Source organism: Astyanax mexicanus, chromosome 7 (assembly GCF_023375975.1).
Source record: "Astyanax mexicanus isolate ESR-SI-001 chromosome 7, AstMex3_surface, whole genome shotgun sequence".
In the NCBI taxonomy this organism is placed as follows: Eukaryota; Metazoa; Chordata; class Actinopteri; order Characiformes; family Acestrorhamphidae; genus Astyanax; species Astyanax mexicanus.
In genome coordinates this window covers 29,931,429-29,931,727 of record NC_064414.1, presented here as the reverse complement: position 1 = coordinate 29,931,727, position 299 = coordinate 29,931,429, and positions in this window count along the sequence as shown.

Below are 299 nucleotides of genomic sequence, written 5' to 3'. Positions count from 1 at the left end.
TCAGTTTATTCAGCTAGAGCTTCCTCTCATGTAGTTAATAATAATAATAATAACTTACACAACAGATATTCAACTTAAAATGTAATTTAAATTATCTCCTTAATACAAGTTTCACTGTAATACTTTTATTAAAAATGTAGTGGCGGAAAAGCCTGGTTGATTCCTCTTAATTACTGTATTTTACAAAGTGAAACAACTTTTAAAAGTATATGTTATTTAGCTTTTAATTTTGTTTTAAACATGAAACTTATTTTTTTGCGGTATAATAAACTTAGCATAAGCTAAATACAAACAAAGTA